The sequence below is a fragment of the Myxine glutinosa genome, chromosome 10, assembly GCF_964187855.1.
Source record: "Myxine glutinosa chromosome 10, kmMyxGlut1.1, whole genome shotgun sequence".
NCBI lineage: Eukaryota > Metazoa > Chordata > Myxini > Myxiniformes > Myxinidae > Myxine > Myxine glutinosa.
Genome location: NC_136270.1, coordinates 3,107,256 through 3,128,480, shown reverse-complemented (window position 1 = coordinate 3,128,480; position 21,225 = coordinate 3,107,256). Strand labels below are relative to the sequence as shown.

The window sequence follows — 21,225 nt, the reverse complement described above, 5'->3', positions numbered from 1 at the left end:
CACTCACTCACCGCAGGCAGGTTGGTGGTCTTTCTGTCTTCTACCGACTCCTCTCCGGCTTTGCTCCCCCAGCTCTCTCTGTGCTCTGTCCCCCAAATATTCCTATAGATCGCACAAGATCTGCAAGCAACCCTCTTATGGTTAAACTGCCAAAATCTGGGCTCTCTGCTCACCTTCACTCTTTCATTCCCCTTTTCTCCCGCCTCTGGAACAAACTCCCCCACTCCCTTCAATCCCACTCCTCCCTCCAGGTCTTTAAAACAGCTGTTCACCACCATCTCTTATCTTCCCCCATCCAAAACCTTGATCTTTTCTACCCCCGCTAATTCACCCCAGATCCACTTTTTTGAAATTCCAACTTCTTTCCTGGAAGACCTTGCAGTGTCCATATGTTTTATACCTCTCCCACCTCCCCCCAAGCCCTCTCCTTTCCCACATTTCGTTCGATGTCCCTGCTCTCAAATGTTGTGTTTGTGTCCTTCCCCCTCTCTCCCCATCTTGTCTACCGCTCCCCTTATTTTGTGTTTTCTGTGTCGGTTTTACTTTTTGTGTGATTAATGTTCGCTATTTCACGAGCCTCGATCTTGTATACAATAATAAATAAATAAATAAAGCCTCAATTATTGCCAGAGGTTTGAGTTCGATTCCACAACAGCCATATCACTCAATGGTGAAGAATCCCTTAAAAAATTCGACTAGCCGGATATGAATCGGGATCTTCACCAAATTCTAATCATTTCTTCCTTGTCACATACGGTACATTTCTGCCAAATTTCATCTGAATCCATCCACAACTTTTTGAGATATCTTGCTCACAAATGGACAAACAAACAGACAAACAAGCAAACAAAGAGACAAACAAGCAAACAGAGATAAAGAAACAGACAAACAAACAGACAAACAGACAAACAAGCAAACAAAGAGATAAAGAAACAGACAAACAAACAGACAAACAAGCAAACAAGCATACAAACAGACAAACAGACAAACAAGCAAACAAAAAATAAAGAAACAGACAAACAAACAGACAACAGACAAACAAGCAAACAAACAGACAAACAAACAAGCAAACAAAGAGATAGAGAAACAGACAAACAAGCAAACAAAGAGAGAAAGAAACAGACAAACAAACAGAGCAACAGACAAACAAGCAAACAGACAGACAAACAAGCAAACAAGCAAACAAACAGACAAACAAGCAAACAAAGAGATAAAGAAACAGAAAAACAAAGAGACAAACAGATGAAAAATCGGTCAGAGACCGAGGACTTGCCGGAATGTACTTTTTTATCGGCCATTTCGGATCAAGTTTTTCGGTTTTTCCAAGATGGCGACCAAACCACGTGACCGATGACGTCATCATTATTATTTTTTTCTCCACCAGTTTATGCCGACATGGCGCTCAAGAAATTTCATTGGATGAAGTTTTGTACTTGTCGAATTATGACGTCATAATGGAGGCCTTGGGCCTAGAGAGTTAAACATTGGGCACAGTCTATTCCAGGGCAACTAGATTATGCTCAATAAATTACATCTTGATCGGATGAAGTTTTGTACTTGTCAAATTATGACGTCATAATGGAGGCACCTATGACATCATCATTAACATATTTTATTCCCCATGGAGACTTCTTTACAATGAGCCATGTCTCAATTTTTTCTATTCAGCACTTTCGGAGATATAGAGGTGCAAAATTTTTCGGGTTTTCCAAGATGGCTGCCGAACCACGTGACCGATGACGTCATCATTATTTTTTTTTCTCCACCAGTTTATGCCGACATGTCGCTCAAGAAATTGCATCTTGATTGGATGAAGTTTTGTACTTGTTGAATTATCGAATTATGATGCCATAATAGAGGCCTTGGGCCTAGAGAGTTAAAAATTGGGCACAGTCTATTCCAGGGCAAGACACATATGTGTGTAAAGTATGGTGATTCTATGTGCAATGATGTAGACGTAGTACTGCGCACAAACAGACAGACAAACAGACAAACAGACAAACCAACCAACCAACATACTTGCCGGCATCTTTTCTGGCAAGTAACAAACAAACGAACAGACAAACAAACAAACAAAGAGAAACAGACAAAGAGACAGGGGCGAAAACATAATCTCCAGCCATAATCTCCAATAGGTCGAGGTTATATAACTCATTTTGTTCTACTGGATACCTAACATATTTTGCAAAGCTTGCCCCTCTATATCTATATATCTCTATCTCTATCTCTATCTCTATCTCTCTCTCTCTCTCTCTCTCTCTCTCTCTCACTTCCTCTCACTTCCTCTACCCCTCTCTCAATTCCCTCCCCGCCCCCTACACCTCTCTCTCTCTCTCTCTCCCTTCTCCCTCTCTCCCTCTCTCTCCCTCTCTCTCTCTCTCTCTCTTCCTCTACCCCTCTCTCTCTCTCTCTCTCCCTTCCTCTACCCCTCTCTCTCTCTCTCTCTCTCTCTCTCTTCCTCTACCCCTCTCTCTCTCTCTCTCTCTTCCTCTACCCCTCTCTCTCTCTCTCTCTCTTCCTCGACCCCTCTCTCTCTCTCTATCTCTTCCTCTACCCCTCTCTCTCTCTCTCTCTCTCTTCCTCTACCCCTCTCTCTTCCTCTACCCCTCTCTCTCTCTCTCTCTCTCTCTTCCTCTACCCATCTCTCTCTCTCTCTCTTCCTCTACCCCTCTCTCTCTCTCTCTTCCTCTACCCCTCTCTCTCTCTCTCTCTCTCTTCCTCTACCCCTCTCTCTCTCTCTCTCTCTCTCTCTCTCGCGCGCCCTCTGCTGGCTGTCGGTGTGTTTGGGCGCGGCAAGATGGTGGCTGTGCATGTGTGGTGAGGTACGAGCTGCTCTGCTGTTCTACTCTTTTGTCCCTTTCCACGTCGTATCTCACCTTTTCCTTCCCCCTGTTCGTTTATCTTTACATCCTTACTCTGCATTTGTGCCCCAACCCCTCCCCTTTGATCAGACCCAACACTTCGGGGCTTCGGCCTCCCCCATCCCCCTCTGCCTCCCTTTTCCCTCCTCGATTCCCTTTTTCTTATCTCGTTTGTATTTATATTCACTCCGTGTCCTTTGTTTCCTTTTCCTTTTTCTGAGAGAGAGAAAGAGAGCCCGCAGCTGTTTGTGGATAACTTTTGCATTAATCGGCGGCCCATCCCGTCCTGCGGCTGATCGCTTTTTTCTCCACCAGCTGTGTTTGTTTTCGCCTTTGAAAATCTGTCTCGGCTCGTAATTAATTAATCACTGTTCGAGAGCGATATTCACTCTCCCGTCCTCGTCCCCCTCGTCCCCCGTCCCCCGTCCCTCGTCCCCCGTCCCTCGTCCCCCGTCCCTCGTCCCCCGTCCCTCATCCCCCGTCCCTCGTTCCCCATCCCACCCCCACCCTCGTCCCTTGTCCCCCCCCCCCTCGTCCCCTGTCCCACCCCCCCCCCCTCGTCCCCTGTAAATTATGACTTCGTTTTCACGTTACGCGGCATACGAAGCGTTAACTCGTAGACATGGCGTTGTTTGTGTCCCACCGAACGAGGTCAGCGTCGAAGACCTCGTTATTGCTGTGGGCAACATAATCGGTATTGATAAAGTTCGCGCGGCCTCACGAATGAACAAACGTGTCGTTATTTTCGTATCCGAGGCTGAACTGGTTCACGAGATTGTATGTACAGGATTATCGACAGATGACGGACATTTCGTACTCGTGTCCCCTCTCGACACTCCAGCCGTTAAGGTCATCATCTCGAACTGTCCTCCATTCCTGAAGAACGAGAGACTGGTCTCCGAACTATCTCGTTATGGTACTGTGGTTTCGCATGTCACGATGTTACCTTTACGTTGCCAGGACGACCGGGCTAAACATGTGATGTCTTTCAGGAGACAAGCTTATCTTGTACTTCCTCCTTCTAACGTCGAAAGAACGCTGAACATTGTTTTGAAATTCAAAATTGATAATCATGATTACCAATTATACGTAACCACTGACACCTTGAAATGTTTTGAATGTGGTAAATTCGGACACCTGAAACGCTCTTGCCCAAAAACGGCTTCGTCGAACGATGGGACAAACCACGTAAGCAACAAGGATTCTTCTTCTTCATCTTTTGCTTCGGCTGTGAAGGGAACATCTTCCATGTCCGGCAATAACGCTCAGCCTTCCCATCCCGATGATCCAAACAGCACAACGAACGTCGGGGATGGTTTCACCATTGTTCCGTCAAGAAAGAGAAAGACCCTTCCCGACGGTCATTTAACTCAGAAAAAGGCAGCATTTAACAATAAGCAACCTGTCGGTAACACCCCCCCAGTCGTGACCGATGCCACTCTACAAGGCTTACCTGGGACAAACCCTGTACCTACAGCCAACAAGTTCGGCCCCCTTTCATGTGAGGACATAGACGTTCCACATGCAGGGACTGGTTTACCTGTTAACAAATCAAATGGAATCGTCTCACCTGTTACGGACTCGGCTATTGGAAAGTCCTCTGATGATTTTGCTGAGACCACTGGTGATGAACCTGCTGAGACCACTGGTGATGAACCTGTCGAGACCATGGATGATGAACCTGCTGAGACCATTGGTGATGAACCTGCCGAGACCACTGGTGATGAACCTGCCGAGACCACTGGTGATGAACCTGCTGAGACCATTGGTGATGAACCTGCCGAGGCCACTGGTGATGAACTTGCTGTCACTTTGGAAAATGTTAATCCTGAGCATGATGATGCTGAATTCCCGCCAGCAGAAAATAGCGAAACTGTCTCAGTTACTGCTCTCACTTCATCACCGGGTGAAGCTGGAATCGCAGGAATCAATATCTTGCAAGAGACTCCTATTCTGCTAGATACCGCCACACCATCGGAGGTTGTTGCAGTCGGAGGAAGCAACATCGCTGCATCTGCTGATGCTGTTTCTGTTTCACAAAATCCACAGATTATTGCTGTTATTCCTCAAAGCAATGTTCCCACGGTGGGAGAGCACACAGATGTTACAACTAGTGCAGGTCCGTGTGCCAATATTGATGACAGCAGCGACATGCAGGATTATACAAGCTTGTGTGATTCGGAAATTAAAACTGACTCCGACGAATCTGACCTGGAGGAAGCAAACAGCCAGGTGGAAGCAATGGAGAAACCTACCAGTCTAGGTCCTACTTCCCCTGAACAAATACGACTTTTCTTGCAAAATACGTACAGGAAACGCAGTATAAACCTAACAGAATACTTTCCCGATTTACCGTCCTTCCTTGAGTGTGCTCAGGCTATTATACGCAGGCCTGACTTATTCAACTTTCCTCAGACACATTGTCACCGTTTAAGAAAATTGATCGCCAAGACGAAAAAGACTCTAAGTTAATTCATGGTGAGTTTCAAGATTGGAACAGTAAATGTCAATGGTGGTGGAAGTTCACTCCGCCAGATCCAGATCAAGCAGCTGATAAACGCAAACGGTCTCGACATAGCGTTGTTGCAGGAGACCCACGCTGTCAGATCTGTTCAGGCCCAGTGGCGGCTCATTATGGATTAGGAGTGTTTCTTTAGTAACAGCTCCTCGTCTAAGGCAGGAATCATGTTTGTCTTAGGGAAACATTTCCAACCATCCTCGCTTCAATTTGCGAATATCATTGATGGCCATCTTGCCTCTGTGACCTTCTACCTCAATCAGGCCAAGTTTACAATCCTTAATGTGTATGCTCCAAGCAAAAATGGTGAGCGGATCTCCTTCTTTGCTGAACTGAGAAAGTTCCTCCAAACACTGGATCTGCAGACTTGTCTAATTATTGGTGGCGATTTTAACTGTACTGTTAATGCCTCATGCGACCGAAACGGGCCGGAACCTCAACCATGTACCGCAAAACTCTTTGCAAATATCATCGCAAAATATAATCTCCATGATGTCTGGCGCTTGCAACACCCTTCCGAACAATCCTACACATGGTGTCGTTGTTCCAACAACCACATCTCACTTGCGAGGCTTGATCGCATTTATGTAAATTCTCACCTGTTACATGGAGTTTGCAAATCTGACATCGTGCCTTCCGGTTTCTCCGATCACTTCCTAGCTCGAGCATTCGTTCAACTCTCGAAACCGTGTCCAGGGAGTTCTCACTGGAAGTTCAACAATAGCTTAATAGAAGACTTCAACTTTATTCAGGCTTTTGAATCTTTCTGGACAGATCTCTTGGAACGGAAGCTAAGCTGTTCTGTTAACCCACTGGTGTGGTGGGATCTAGTAAAAACCCAAATCAAAGGCTTCTGCCAACAATACCAGAGCTTCTCAAAAAGGGCTGATTATGAAGCAAGGAAATTATTGCAATTAGAGATTTTACATCTTCAGAGGGTCACAGGACAAAATAATAATGTGCAAAGAGCCTTAACCGAAAAACAGTCTTTATTGAAAGAAATAACTGAGAGGAATGCACGTGGTGCCCTAGTTCGGATGAGGGTGCAGCACCTTAACGAGACAGACATACCAACAAAGTATTTTTTTTCCTTAGAGAAACGCCTCCCGAACAAACAGCTCTCTCAACTGCGTTTGGCAGACTCATCCATCACTTTCAACCAATCAGTTATTAAACTTGTCACAAAGGAATATTTCTCGAAAATATACTCGATGGAGCAAATAAATCCCGTCAGTGTCGCCTCTATCTCCGTAGGGCTGCCAGTGTTGTGTGAGGGTGGACGTTCCTACCTGGAGGGGCCCATTACCTTGGACGAACTTGGCGCCGCTCTGCACAGCCTTGCTGTTGGGAAAGCGCCCGGATTGGACGGACTCACAACTGAATTTTATAATAAATTCTGGCATCTACTGGGTCCCGAACTCCTCAACACCTTGAACGCAAGCTGCCAGCTTGGAGAGCTCCCTCAGAGTTGCCGACGGGCTATTCTCACCCTCATTCCAAAGAAAGGAGACTTGCTCTATATTAAAAACTGGCGCCCAATCTCTTTGCTATGCACAGACTATAAAGTATTCTCAAAAGCCCTGGCATTGCGACTTACTCCTCATCTCTCCTCATTGTTGAAAGAAGACCAATGTTATTGTGTACCCAAGCGCTCCATCTATGACAACATCTCCCTCGTAAGAGACATGATTGAACTGTGCAAAGAAAACCCCACAGATTTGGGACTCCTTCTCCTTGATCAGGAGAAGGCCTTTGACCGCGTCGATCATCGGTACCTCTTCAAAGTGCTTGAACGGTTTGGACTTGGTCCGACCTTCATTTCTTACATTAAGATACTGTATAACAATATCTCTAGTGTGCTTAAGATAAACAATGGACTTGTTACACCCTTGCCTGTCAACAGGGGAATTCGACAAGGTTGCCCCCTCTCTGGCTTGCTCTATGCTCTCTCCATCGAACCCTTACTGGGTTATTTGCGTGCTAGACTAACCGGGGTTGGGTTTTCTCATCTTGAACGGCCCATTAAGGTGCTGGCATATGCTGATGATGTGTGTGTTTTTGTGCGGAACCTCAATGACATTAACGTTGTCCGTTATTGTCTATCCGTGTTTGAAAAGGCTTCTTCAGCCAAAGTGAATTGGGAGAAAACGAGCGCCATTTGGCTTGGTCCGTCATGTCACTCGGCACCCAAACTTCCTGCTCCTCTTGCATGGGCCACTGATGGCGTGAAATACCTTGGAGTGTTCTTGGGTAATGACGCCATAGTAGCAAAGAATTGGGCTGGTCTGTTGGATCTTGTTGAAGGGAAACTGCAAAAATGGAGAAATCTGATAACACAACTGTCTTATCGTGGAAGGGTCTTGGTGATCAACAGTTTGGTGGCCTCTACCCTATGGCACAGGTTCTTTGTGCTGCACCCTCCGGTAGTGTTGCTTCAACAGCTCCAGAAGTGCTTTGTGTCTTTCTTCTGGGATGGAAAGCACTGGTTGCGACCCGAGGTCCTCAGCTTGCCACTGACCGATGGAGGCCAAGGCCTGGTTGACATAAAGAGCCGGTTAATGGCCTTTCGACTTTCGGTTGCTCTACGCATGCTGTACATGCACCCCTCTCCACCTTGGGTCGGCGTCGCTCGTCGCCTTTTGCAGCAGGCGGGGAGACTAGGCTATGACCACGCTATATTCTTGATGGATCTCTCGCATCTTGATATGTCTCCCCTCTCCAGGTTTTATCAAAGTGTACTAAACGCATGGCGAACTCTAACGACAACAAGAGCTACGCATTCGTACACAAAGCAAATGTTCTTGATGGAACCTTTGTTTTACAATTCAATTTTCCATGATATGCCTGCTGATAGGTGCCTCGTTCAACGCTTTGTCGCGAAGAACATAAAATCGGTCGCCGATCTTTTAAGCCCAAGTGGCAGTTGGATTGGAGCTGATGCATTGGCAAGCCTGGTTGGCGTGCGATCCTCCAGAGTTGTGGCACGTATGCTACGCTGTGTGCTTCATACCTATGTACAGCTTGCACCTAACTGGGAGCAAGTCCAAGCAGACAACGAACAAGGTGCCTCTCCTGCTACCTTTCCTGAACTTATTTGCAAGTTTTCTCTTGCCAACTCTCCTCCGTGTACCCCCTTTAGCATAGGATTCAATGGGTTTCCTAAACAAAAAGACCTCTATTTGGGTTGCGTAAGTTTCCTTTTGCAAGGGCAAATGACACAGCGGAGGGTTCGATGGAGAGACCTCTTACCTTGTTCCCCCCCATATTTTCCTAATTGGAAAGGATTCTATCATCCTCCTGTGCCGCCACGACATGGTGACCTCCAATGGAGACTTGCACACTGGATCCTCCCCTCTAACCACTTGCTGCACCGCTTCTCAAGTCTCCTAGCAGATGAATGTCCCTTTTGTAAAAGACCTGAAAACCTCTTTCATATTTATGTTGAATGTCAACGGTTGGCTCCTTTATTTATCTTTCTTAAGAATTGTTTTGGCAGGATTGGCTTGGTTTTCAACACTTGTGTTTTCATTTATGGCTTAGACATCTCACACAAGAATATGAATGATGTGTTAGGTAATTTCCTGCTTGCACAGGCAAAAATGGCAGTGTATAAATCAAGAAAAAGAAAAGTTGATGATCTCGGAGCTAATGAGGAAAATGCCTTATTCTTGTTTAAAAATCTTGTGACGAGCCGTGTAAAGTTAGACTTTGCCTTTTTCTCCATAACAGGAAGGCTGCCACAGTTTGAGACCAAATGGTGCGTGAAAGAAGTCATTTGTAAAATCCTGGAGAAACGTTTATTGTTTTGTGAAATGTTTTGTGCATAATTTTTACTGTATTTTACTGTATTAATATTTTTTGTTTGTTTCTCTGCTTGAAATGACAATGTGACCCCTATTTGGGGGTTTTCTTTTTCTATTTTTATAATAAAAAGATACAAAAGTCTCTCTCTCTCTTCCTCTACCCCTCTCTCTCTCTCTCTCTCTTCCTCTACCCCTCTCTCTCTCTCTCTCTTCCTCTACCCCTCTCTCTCTCTCTTCCTCTACCCCTCTCTCTCTCTCTCTCTCTCTCTCTCTCTCTTCCTCTACCCCTCTCTCTCTCTCTCTCTCTCTCTTCCTCTACCCCTCTCTCTCCCTCTCTTCCTCTACCCCTCTCTCTCTCTCTTCCTCTACCCCTCTCTCTCTCTCTCTTCCTCTACCCCTCTCTCTCTCTCTCTCTTCCTCTACCCCTCTCTCTCTCTCTCTCTCTTCCTCTACCCCTCTCTCTCTCTCTCTCTCTTCCTATACCCCTCTCTCTCTCTCTCTCTCTCTTCCTCTACCCCTCTCTCTCTCTCTTCCTCTACCCCTCTCTCTCTCTCTCTCTTCCTCTACCCCTCTCTCTCTCTCTCTCTCTTCCTCTACCCCTCTCTCTCTCTCTCTCTCTTCCTCTACCCCTCTCTCTCTCTCTCTTCCTCTACCTCTCTCTCTCTCTCTCTTCCTCTACCCCTCTCTCTCTCTCTCTCTCTCTCTTCCTCTACCCCTCTCTCTCTCTCTCTCTCTCTCTCTTCCTCTACCCCTCTCTCTCTCTCTCTCTCTCTCTCTCTCTCTTCCTCTACCCCTCTCTCTCTCTCTCTCTCTTCCTCTACCCCTCTCTCTCTCTCTCTCTCTTCCTCTACCCCTCTCTCTCTCTCTTCCTCTACCCCTCTCTCTCTCTCTCTCTCTCTCTTCCTCTACCTCTCTCTCTCTCTCTCTTCCTCTACCCCTCTCTCTCTTCCTCTACCCCTCTCTCTCTCTCTCTCTCTCTCTCTCTCTCTCTCTTCCTCTACCCCTCTCTCTCTCTCTCTCTCTCTCTCTCTTCCTCTACCCCTCTATCTCTCTCTCTCTTCCTCTACCCCTCTCTCTCTCTCTCTCTTCCTCTACCCCTCTCTCTCTCTCTCTCTTCCTCTACCCCTCTCTCTCTCTCTCTCTTCCTCTACCCCTCTCTCTCTTCCTCTACCCCTCTCTCTCTCTCTCTCTCTCTTCCTCTACCCCTCTCTCTCTCTCTCTCTCTCTCTCTTCCTCTACCCCTCTATCTCTCTCTCTCTTCCTCTACCCCTCTCTCTCTCTCTCTCTCTTCCTCTACCCCTCTCTCTCTCTCTCTCTCTTCCTCTACCCCTCTCTCTCTCTCTCTCTCTCTCTTCCTCTACCCCTCTCTCTCTCTCTCTTCCTCTACCCCTCTCTCTCTCTTCCTCTACCCCGCTCTCTCTCTCTCTCTCTCTCTTCCTCTACCCCTCTCTCTCTCTCTCTTCCTCTACCCCTCTCTCTCTCTCTCTCTTCCTCTACCCCCCTCTCTCTCTCTCTCTCTCTTCCTCTACCCCTCTCTCTCTCTCTCTTCCTCTACCTCTCTCTCTCTCTCTCTCTTCCTCTACCCCTCTCTCTCTCTCTCTCTTCCTCTACCCCTCTCTCTCTCTCTCTTCCTCTACCCCTCTCTCTCTCTCTTCCTCTACCCCTCTCTCTCTCTCTCTCTCTCTTCCTCTACCCCTCTCTCAATTCCCTCCCCACCCCCTACTCCATCTCTCACTCCTCTCCTCTCTTTCTCTCTCCCCACCTCTCTCTCTTTTCCCCTCTCTTCCCACTCTTTTTCTTCCATTCCTCTCTCTTCTCTCCCCCTCCTCTCTCTCTCCCATCCCATCTATTCTACTTTAATATCTGTCAATATCACAAAAGAGTTGTCAAAGGCATCTCATGTCTCACGCAGAGCCTTGTACCCAAAATGCCCAATATTCATCCACCTGATTCCATAGCAAACAGAATAAAAAGAGAGAGAGAGAGAAGTAAATTAAGAGGGCAGTCAAATGGCACCCACAAACAGATTAAAAACAACATTTGTGTATCACTGTATTAGGAGTCAAATTATTGTCAAATCAGACCAACTAGAATCTTCAAGCCACATCTCAGAATTCCCACATCCGCCACCAAAGCACAATTTCCATTCACTATATAAACAGCCAAAACCACATTTGTGTGTGAAGCACAAAACCTCAATCACATCCCATAATGAGCTCATATATCACAACCTGGATTGTTCACCTGCCCTTGAATAGGCAATCCAATGGTATTAAAACTAAACAAACAAGTTTATAAAGACAGACTATTTTTATGACCGAAATAAACAGCAATATCAAAACCAGCTTCACACCAAAAAAAGGAAAGAATAAATATATAAAAGGCATCTAATGAGTCGTAGTGGCTGCTGTTAGAATTTTTTATATTACGTGCAAGTTAATCAGTGTAGTCACTGCAATATATGTCAAAAGGTTAGGAAAGTCATTTTGTTTCTGTTTTCCCTGATTTCAGCATGTGTTGACATGATTTGCTGCCTGGAATTCGGTGGCCTAATGATTAGAGCGTCCGCCCTGAGTCTGAAAGGTCGGTGGTTTGAACCTCAGCTGAGCCATAGAAATGACTAAAAATGGTACGTGCTGCTTCCTTGTTTAATGCTCAGCATTGAAAAAGGCAGAGAACAGTCAAACAACACCAGGAAGGCAATGGTAAACCACCCAGTATAACACTTGTCAAGACAACTATAGGGGATTCCCCTTCATGGTGGTTGTACCGCTCAACGCAAGTCGGAGGCCAAATCTTCCCCATTCTTCACTGCTGCCCAGATTCGTCAGGGCAGCGCGGTCACGGTGAAAGAGTTGATCGGTCTCCATGGACCGGCCCTTTCCCTACTGTGTCTGTCTCTCTCTCTCTCGCTCTCTCTCTCTGTCACCCCCTGCCTGCTGTTGCGATTTGGGTGTGGCGTCATGGCCACCATATGCAGCTGCTCTGTTTTGTGGTGAGCCCTCTATGTATTTTTTGCCTCTCCTGCCCTCCCCTGCCCCCCCCCCCTCCCTCTCCTTTTCCAACCTGTGTGCTTTGGCATTTTGTTTTTATCCGTTCTACACCTTTGTCTTCAAGAGAGAGAGAGAGGATTGAGAGCGGGCCCACTTTGGGTGCGGCCTACTGGCTTTGACGGCGCTTTGTAAGCCTTTTGTGCTTATAATGCACATTTGTTATTTATTTTAGTTCGATTTATTTAGGTTTGGTACCTTCTTGTCCGGTACGGACAAGTGGGGGGTGTTAATTTGCTGGTATGGCGAATACACGCTCTCGGTTAGAGGCGTTCGACAGTCTAACGAGGAAGCATGCATTTGTGTGTGTTCCACCCGGAGTACTCACTGAGGATGTGGTACTCGCAGTGGTGAAAATAATCGGGTGCGAACATGTCCGAGCTGCCTTGCAAATGAATCAAAAAGTTATTGTTTTCGTGCCCGAAGAAAACTTTGTTCACGACGTCGTGAGTGCAGGTTTAACCACAGAAGGTGGTGTTTTTATGTTAGCGTCCCCCATGGATACTCAAGCAATGAAAACCGTCGTATCAAATGTACCACCATTGATATCAAGCGACAAACTGATGTCAGTCCTTTCTCGGTATGGAACAGTTGTGTCGAGAATGTCCATGATCCCTCTGAAGAGCCGAGACGAGAGGATAAAACATGTTATGAGTTTCCGTCGCCAAGTTTACATGGTACTTCCCGATCGTGGTGATGACACAGGGTTAAATATTTCGGTTAAAGTAAAATCCGACGATCGGAAGTATCAAATGTACGCCTCGTCAGCCTCACTAACGTGCTTTCACTGTGGAGCCTTTGGTCACGTTAAACGTTTCTGTCCCAAGGTTTCGTGTTCAAAGTGTGGGGAAAATGGTCATGTAGACACCGATTGTAAAAAGGATAAGAATACTCGTGTTCCTATTCAACCGGCTGGAGTTAATCCTGTGAGTTTACCTGTTCCTGCTGTTCCCTCCCGCAGTGAGACGAACGATGGCAGCATCGATGTGCATGTCCCGAGTCTTGAAAACGATCGCACTTCACTTCCTGTTACAGAAACCAAAGCGACCCCAACTTGTACAACTTTTGCTGCCATTCCCTCATGTAGTGAAGGAATGGAGGAGGATCCTATTATTGGTTCTAAAAAACGAAGGGCGTTGGTTGCTAATTTTACTACTCGTAATCCAAAAAAGGTGGTATTGGAGAAGGCCAGTGTAGCTGAACACGCACCTCAATGTGTTCCTCATGCTTCCATCGGGTTTGGAAAAAAGGATAGTGAATCGGGTGCTGCAATTGAGGATAATATGTCTGAAAGTTTGTGTACCAACTCTGTGGACGCAAATTGCTATATGGGTGAAATAAGTGGCAACGCTGGAGACGTTGCTAAACCCTCGAACGAACCGTTGGCGTTACGATTAGTCACAGTGAACGAGCAGACAGTGACTGACTCATCCCTCCACGGTGCTGCTCTACCGATGCAGATTCAAAACTGTGTTACCGAGTTGCTTATTGATTCGGTAGATTGTGCTCCACATGAGGATGAAACCGAGGTTTCAACTTCTGATGAGCACAACGATCACCATGGCATCGTGGATCGCACAGTGGAGCTCTCCAGCGAATCCCCAGAGATACTGACAATTCCCATAGTGACCACGGAGGCCGACATCCTCGATCCCGGAGGGACCTTGTCAGACTTGTCAGAATCTGATGAGGATGATGAGGTGCCCGAGTTGTCTGAGTCTCAGTTGAGTCAGCCAATGATATCTCCTCAACTCGTACTCTCCTTTCTGAATGAAACCTACAGACAGCGGAATGTAGTTATCAGGGATACATTTCCTGATTTAGGTCCATTTATTCAATCAGCAAAAGAAATAACGAGAAAGGCCAAATAATTTCCACTAACAAGGTCACAATTTCACCAACTCAGGAAAATTATTACAAAATCCGGTCTTGAGATTTCGCAACACCCAATCAAGCCTTTTGATAAGGAATGAAGCAAATTACCTTTGGCACCTTGAACATTAACGGTGGAGGTGCAAACCCAAACCGCCAAGCTCAAGTGCAAAGTTTGTTTCGGCGCAAAAATGTCGATGTACTTTTATTGCAGGAAACGCACATCACCCAAAACGTAGAATATGATTGGCGTCGTCTTTTAGGGGGACAGTGCTTTTTTAGCAACCTGTCTTTTCTTTCGGCAGGTGTTGCTTTCGTACTTCGACCAGGGCTAGTACCTGAGTCAATCCTCTTCCAGGAGATTGTTAAAGGCCGATTCAGCTCTCTTGAACTGGTGGTTAATAATTTCCATTTCACATTATTCAATGTGTACGCACCAAGTGAGAGTACAGAACGGAAACCTTTCTTTGCGTCTGTGATGAATCACCTGCAGACAGTGTGTGTATTAACCAATGTGTGTGTATCGGGGGTGATTTTAGCTGTACCTTTGAACCTGTAATGGACAGGAACTCGGCAGAACCTCATCCCGGATCATGTATTGATTTATCTCTTTTCCTTTCTCGGGTTGGTTTGCAAAGGTGGGCGGTCCGCTTCGAAAGTCCGCTTATCCGCTTATCCGCTGCAGCAGACTAACGTTTTCGAAGCGGATAAGCGAATCGGAACAACCCCCGGAAACCGAAGCGGATAAGCGTAAGCGGACTACCGAAAAATTAAAGCGCATCGCGATTCGCCAAATCAGCTGTTAGCCTGAGCCGTTACTCTAGAATTGTGAATATTTATTTAAGTGAATAATAAGTGAAAACTGAATATTTTATTGGACGCTAGAGCGGCAATAACGTCAAGATGGAGAGATTTCTGACTCTCCAGCCCAGCGGCAGTGCCAGGGACAGGCACACGAGCGACGCAAACCAGCAGTCCCAGCACAGCGACATCCACAACCCGGCGGTCAACATGATGGGGGACGTGGAGGACAGTCAGGAGATCTGCGCCCTGACCCCTCAGCTCGCGCGCAGCGAGAGCAGGATGTCGCTGGACTCAATCGAGTCGGCTGAGATCAACGTGACAATGGACACAGACAATTCCTCAAGAAGGCCCACGAGGTGGAGGAGGAAGACGAGGACTAGTCAACAGACTGCTAGTCTGTTGACTAGTAGACTCTCTTGTCAAAGAAAGGACGGGCAAATTGATTTTTCTTTAATGTAACTTGCATATATTAAAATTATATTTAAATTAACTGTAGAGTAGAGTAGAGTCGAGTGGAAAACTTTATTTCAATAAATTTTATTTAAATAAAAATGTGTATTTTTGATCTTAAAAGCTTTGTTTGTCTTTGTAGTAGTTAGAAATGGCTATTTAGGCTTAAAAAGCATTAAATTCCCTTTAAAAACGTCAAAAATCGCTTTAAAAACGTCGAAGCGCTTTTAAAAAATCGAATCGAAGCGGATAACCGGTAAGCGGACTAAGATTTTCGGCCACTGAAGCAGATAAGCGAATCGGACTACACGGGCTGGCGGAGCGGATAAGCGGTAAGCGGACTTAAAATTTTCCGAATCGCGCCCACCTTTATTGGTTTGCTAGATGTATGGAGAGTACTTTACCCCCAATGAACCTCAGTTTACCTGGAGCCGTATCACCAGAGGAAGAGTGTCCTTTGCGAGACTCGACCGATGGTATATAAACTCACCTTTTAGAAACGCTATAGTCTCTCCGGATTATTTTCCGTCAATATTCTCAGACCATCATTTAGTAACCATGGGGTTTCTTTTTCCTCAGTCAATAAATAAAAGTGCATACTGGAAATTTAATACCAGTCTTCTAGAAGATGGTCTATTTAAAGAAGCTTTCCAAGTTTTCTGGGCAAATCAAATCCTAAGAAAGCTCTTTTTTTCTTCAGTAAATCTTTGGTGGGACAATACGAAAACCCAGATTCAGGTGTTTTGTCAACAGTTTAGAGCAAACATTACAAATGTTAAGAATGTAACAATGACTTGTTTGGAAGCTGACATTGTACAGCTCGAAGGTAAACTTGCTAAAAAGAATAATGCAAGAAACTTCCAGTTATTACTAGAAAAGAAGACTCAGTTGAGAGAGTTAATCCAGGAGAAAGCAGCAGGGTTGTTGCTCAGACTAAGGGTTAAGAACTTAAAGGTGTTAGATACCCCTAGTAAAGCTTTTTTTTCGTCTGGATTCTGTCAGTAAAGCACCCAAGAACATTTTTTCTGTAATTGATCCTGGCGGAGCTGTTGTTGTAAATCCCAGAGACAGACGGTTATGTGTTCAAGATTTCTTTTCCAAACTGTTTTCAAAACAGGTTGTTTGTGATGAAACAATGAGAATTTTAACCTCTCACCTATCCTCGTTAACTGAGTCCCAGCGGCTGGATATGGACTCGCCAATTACGCTCGAGGAGTTAACGCAAGCCCTGGCTGGAATGGACTCGGGAAGAGCCCCTGGAATCGATGGTCTGCCGGCTGAATTTTATGTGGAATTTTGGGAACTGTTAGGTCCAGAACTGATGCATGTTCTTGAATCATCACCGACTCATGGAGAATTGCCTTTAAGTTTGAGAAGAGCGATGATGTCCCTTCTTCCAAAGGCTGGTGATTGGCGAAACATGAAGAATTGGAGACCTGTTTCTCTACTATGCACTGATGATAAAATCCTTTCAAAAGTTCTGGCGAATCGAGTTAAAAAGGTAATTAGCGATTTGGTTCACCCTGATCAGAGTTATTGTATCCCAGGTAGATCCATGTGTGATAACATATTTTTCATTAGAGATCTGATAGATGGCAACTGTGTGCAGAATGACTTTGGTATAATTTTTCTTGATTTAGAAAAGGCTTTTGATAGCATCGATCACATCTTTTTGAATCATGTGCTTCAGGCTTGTGGATTTGGAGCTAATTTCAGAACTTATATTGCTTTATTGTACAACAACATATTCAGTTTAGTTAAGGTGAACAAGGAGCTTTGTTCCCCCATACAGGTTCAAAGGGGGGTAAGGCAAGGTTGCCCTGTCTCCGGCTTACTGTTTACCCTTGTAATGGAATCACTTCTCGTGTTACTAAGGAATAACGTTTCTGGAATGAGTATATCTCCTGAACATCCTCCAGCTGTCGTATCGGCATATGCTGATGATGTCGCAGTCATTGTTAAAAACAATAACGACATTGCAGCTCTTGCTAAGTGCCTACATTTGTTTGGTTTAGCTTCCTCGTTGAAATGCAACAAGGAAAAGAGCAAAGCTTTATGGGTTCCCTCTGTCAGGAACAGTGCATCTGGAACGGCGCAAGGCCCGCCAATACACCTTCCTGCAAGTTTAAAGTGGGTGGATGAAGGTGTTCGCTATCTTGGAGTGTTTCTTGAATCCCCGCAGTACTGCCAGAAGAACTGGGAAGGTGTCGCTGAACGTGTAAAAAAGAGATTGAGTAGGTGGAGGAGAGCCCTGCCTCACCTTTTGTATAAGGGCCGAGTTTTGGTAGTCAAGAATCTAGTCGTCTCCTTCTTGTGGCACAGATTCATCTCCCTGCAACCACCAGAAGGCTTGGTGAAGGAAGTGCAAAGGCAATATTGTTGGAGTTATTTTGGGGAGGTCATCACTGGTTACGGCCAAATGTATGCCGTCCATTGGCCGAGGGTGGCCAGAGTATGGTCGACGTCAGGAGCCGTATAATGGCCTTTCGGCTTTGCTCTGTGCAAAAACTTTTGGCAAAAGAGCAATTACCAAACCATGTCTTGGCCACCCACATTTTTCGGCAAGCAGGCGGGCTGGGATATGGCCGCGAATGTTTCTTGGTCCTGCTTCAACAAGTTGACATATCTCCTCTTCCTGTTTTTTATCAGAGTGTTTTGAATGCTTGGCAGAACCTCACAGTGTGCCGTCAAGAAGACAACTACGACATCCATATTGTTGCGGATATGAGGATGGCATTTTTTTGATTGTGTGTATTGGATTGTGGTAAACTGCTGTGTACCATTGGTTGGATATGGCCCCTCTTGCCTCCAGAGTTGTATAAAGGTAAAAAGGGCGTCTCGGTAATTAGTCCATAAGCATACACGTCAGCCAATCATAGAATGCCCCTGTTCGATAGCTTATATCTTATTATGTGTCTTAGGGTAAGGCTGTGTCTCCCATTAACTTAAATACTCCATTGTACCAAGTGAAATAAGAATAGGTCCCCTTTCATTTCATTTCGATGGCCAACTGCATTTTGGGCGGTTTTTCTTCAACCACCATTGGCCACGAGGCAGGGTTGGGGAAGAAAGGCGGGTCCCCACCTCGTCAGAGAGGGGAGGAGTGAGCCAGCCCCACTCGACCAACCATGAACAAGGGGTTTGGCTTGAGAGGGCGGAGGAAGAGCGTTTGGGGGAGGTTCGCAAAGGTTGAGGGGCGGGGCCTATATAACCCGCCGGCGGGGCGTTCCCGAAGGAGTTGAGACAAGGAGGGAGGAGACAAGAGCTGGGTCATCAGAGAGTTGCGCTTTTACTGAGTCCAAAGAAAGAGCTGGGTCGTCAGAGAGTTGCGCTTTTACTGAGTCCAAAGAAAGAGCTGGGTCGTCAGAGAGTTGCGCTTTTACTGAGTCCAAAGAAAGAGCTGGGTCGTCAGAGAGTTGCGCTTTTACTGAGTCCAAAGAAAGAGCTGGGTCGTCAGAGAGTTGCACTTTTACTGAGTCCAAAGAAAGAGCTGGGTCGCCAGAGCAGATGCGCTTTTACTGAGACAAGCAGCTCCGACCCGTGACTCCGCGCACACGACAGGCTCGGTGGCATCAGCGGCCGTCGAGGTCCAGCCCGACGTCCCATGCGGGATCAAGCTCCAGCCAGCTCCGTGCCGCCCCCCCCCCCCCCCTCCAGCCACACACCTCCTTCCAGCAATCCACTCTGCAATTCCCCGCGTGAGTCAGTGTCTTTGTTTGTTCTGTCCTGGGTAGGTAATTAAGCTTGTATAAGGAATTCACTGTGTCACCTGCGTCTCATGTCCCTGTAAATAATCGTGACTGCTCCTTTTTGCTTGTGTGTGTAAATAATAAATCCCGTTACTCTTCTGTACGTCTTCTTCCTCTTTGCATTCGGTCGCTTTAGAGTTTTCCCGATTGAGTAGCTGTGGCGCGATACGGCCAACGTTTGGGTTGAATCGGGTTTTAGTCGGGGAATAACTGTTCGGCCGCGGTTACACCACCGCTCGGTCAAAATAACATCTAATCCGCGGTCCGTAACAATATGTTTACACAAGAGCCTTTGTTCTGCAATCGGCTTTTTCCTAACATGCCCAAAAGTAGGGAACTCTGCCAGCATTTCATAATTGCCGGCATCACAAAAGTATGGCACCTCCAGCATGTTTCAGGTTGCGGGTGGAAATCAGCTCTATAAGTAGCCAAGCTAGCAGGAATTCGGTCCGAAAGAGTGACTGCAAAAGTGTTGAGAGAGGTGATACGAATAGGGGTATGGCTGAGAGTATGCTGGTCACATGAGCTCGAACCATTGTACGATGAGTGGGTTTTTTCCTGGGTTATTGGTGCACTTCAAGTCAGAATACTTACCCCCGGTTAGCATGGGATTAAGCTCCTTTCAAGAGAATAGCAGTAAAGAGCTATACAAGTCATGTGTCAAGTTACTGCTGGGGTATACGCCACTAAATGGAGTAGTCCAGTGGAAGAGACTGTTGCCTGTGGGACCCCCCTCTGAACCTGTATGGGGCTCCATGTATAGCAAGCTCGTAAGTAAAAGATCTGGTGACCTCCAATAGAGACTGATCCACTGGATAGTCCCCTCCAATAAGTTAATCAACCATTTCTCTCCTACATCCACATGTTGCCCGTTCTGCATGTACGGAGGACGTGTTCCACGGCTTCATTAATTGTGTGAGATTGGTTCCTTTGTTTCGGTGGTTTAATCTTGCGGCACACAGAATGAATGTTGTTTTCTCGTTGCGTTCTTTTATTTTTGGTTTTAATGCCAAGTCAAGCAAGGAAAACATGTTAATGAGGTTTCTTGTCGCAACAGCCAAGCTGGCAATATATCTCTCAAGAAGTGAGAAATTGAACGGTAAACCTGTCGGGGAATGCAATGCTATGTAATTTTTCAATGCCCCTTCAATGCCCCTCTTATGTCAGCAAGACTTAAACTAGAGTTTTGTTTCCATAAGGATGCAAACAATCTTGATGAATTCACCAAAACTTGGTGCCATGAAGGGTTGTGTGAGGTTCGTGAGAACCAACTGTTAATATTTTTTTTAGTTTTTGAAGTTTGTATAAAGTTAATGGTTTATTTTGGCAATTTGTGTGCCGTGATACTTCTGGAACCTTTTTGTTTCATTGCTTTTCGTGTATTTATGGTTGGTGTAAATAAATAAATATTTTTTTGTATTATTTTGTTAATAAAAGGACTTCAAAAGTCTCTCTCTCTCTCTCTCTTTCGTGCCCCCTGCTGCTGTTGTGATTTGGGTGTGGCATCATGACCACCGTATGCAGCTGCTCTGTGTTGTGGTGAGCCATCAGTGTATTGGTTTTGTCCCTACAGCCCTCTCCCCCATCCCTTCTCTCCTTTCCTGTTACATCCCATGTGCCTCTGGCGTTTTGTTACCCGGTTTTCGACTCCTTTGTGTTCGAGAGAGTGAGATGGAGAGTGGGCCTATTCTGGGTGCGGCCTACCCGTTTTGACGACGCCTTATAAGCCTTAGTTATGCTTATAATGCGTTTTTGGTTTTTCATTTTTGCTTGATTTATTTAGGTTTGATACCTTCTTGTCCGGTTCGGACAAGAAGGGCGTGATAATATCGCCGACATGGCGAATGTACGCTCTCGATGTGAGGGTTTAACACAGAAGCACGCGTTCGTGTGCGTTCCTCCCGACAGAGTTCCTGTAGAGGACATTATTCTCACAGTTGGGAATATTATTGGTGATGAAAATATTCGTGCTGCATCACGTATGAATCAGAAGGTAGTTGTTTTTGTTTCAGACGATGAACTTGTCCATGATGTTGTAAGTGCCGGAATAAGCACAGCGAGTGGTCATTTTGTGATGGCGTCGCCGATGTTGACTCCCGCGACGAGAGTCGTTATATC

The 21,225-nt window shown here is 45.9% G+C and overlaps 1 protein-coding gene across 1 annotated transcript in view; it reads right to left on the bottom strand.

Annotated features, from left to right (window-relative positions):
- Positions 1-21,225, bottom strand: part of LOC137434292 (trafficking kinesin-binding protein 1) — a 1,208,017-nt gene that overhangs the window by 517,742 nt on the left and 669,050 nt on the right. The gene's annotated exons all lie outside the window — the stretch shown is intronic.